This window comes from Dreissena polymorpha, chromosome 5, assembly GCF_020536995.1.
Source record: "Dreissena polymorpha isolate Duluth1 chromosome 5, UMN_Dpol_1.0, whole genome shotgun sequence".
In the NCBI taxonomy this organism is placed as follows: domain Eukaryota; kingdom Metazoa; phylum Mollusca; class Bivalvia; order Myida; family Dreissenidae; genus Dreissena; species Dreissena polymorpha.
Genome location: NC_068359.1, coordinates 46464519 through 46466122, shown reverse-complemented (window position 1 = coordinate 46466122; position 1604 = coordinate 46464519).

The following is a 1604-nucleotide window of genomic DNA, read 5'->3' as shown; positions in this document are numbered from 1 at the left end:
TCTTATTGCTTTTTATACGCCCGTCTATGACGGGACGTATTATGGTATACCCCGCGTCTGTTCGTCCGTCCGTCTGTCCGTCCGTCCGTCTGTCCGTCCGTCCGTCCGTCTGTTAATGTCGTACGCTACGTCAAATATCCTTTGACAGATTTTCTTCAAATTTTAACACAATCTTAATATTGATAAACCCTGATCCCCTTTCGTTTTTGACGGAATTCTGAATTGTCGTTCCAGAGTTATGGGACTTTGTTCGTCAAAATTTCGTGATTTCATTGAATGTCCTACTGTAGCTCAAATATCCTTCGATGGATTTTTTTCAAATTTCAACACAATCTTAATATTGATAAACCCTGATCCCCTTTCGTTTTTGACGGAATTCTGAATTGTCGTTCCAGAGTTATGGGACTTTGTTCGTCAAAATTTTGTGATTTCATTGAATGTCCTACCGTAGCCGTCCGTCCGTCCGTCTGTTAATGTCGTACGCTACGTCAAATATCCTTTGACAGATTTTCTTCAAATTTTAACACAATCTTAATATTGATAAACCCTGATCCCCTTTCGTTTTTGACGGAATTCTGAATTGTCGTTCCAGAGTTATGGGACTTTGTTCGTCAAAATTTCGTGATTTCATTGAATGTCCTACTGTAGCTCAAATATCCTTCGATGGATTTTTTTTTTTTTTTTTTTAGTATCCCTGAAAAATTGAACAAGGTGAGCTTTTTTCTATTCCGATTGTACACTACCACTTACCCATCTACATTTCTCTTTTATTATTGGTCAAAATATCTATAACAGGTTTACTTCAACTCCATATCCTCTAAAGAAATGCATACATATACTCAAAAAAAGATATGGTATGAATGTCAAGGAGACGGCGCTCCATGCTCATGTACTTATAAAATAAACCATGTATTCAAATACAAATAAACTGAAGTAAAAAAATGATTCAAAGGGTTATTTATTACCTTACTACTTCATTGGCGAACGACGGGCGTATCATGCGCTCATGGCGCAGCTCCTCAGTTGTATATTTAGAAAACAACTTATTAATATGATCCCCCCTTCCAACAAAGTAAAGGTGTCTATACTTGAATCACAGTAGATGTGTGTCCTTTGGTCAGTCGTTAAGTATGTAGACACAAACTTGTAGCAAGATATTTCCCAACACATTTCAACAAAACAATGTTAAAGCATGAATGCATTGTTTCTTATCAGAATAAGTTATGTATTCGCCATGTTTAACCCACCAGGGCCACTATTCACCAAACAATTCTTAGACTAAAGTCTATGAATAAAGAATACTCTTTAACTTGGAATATTCAAATTCTCCTTTATTCCAAAGTCAAACTTGGCATTTACCACCCCAATCATTCTTCATGAAGAATAATTTTTTTATGGCAGAATCACCAGTGGTAGACTGTATATAGATACATACTGATAATATTTTTGGGTGTTTTACATTGACTGCAGCTCTAAAACAACATTTTGTGGCGATAACTTTGCCAGTGTGTCCGACAATCTGATGCCTATTTTGGGGAGCCTATTCTTTGTTCTTAAGTCTAAGAATGGGTTGGTGAATACGGGCCAAGGGCTTGTATTCACCA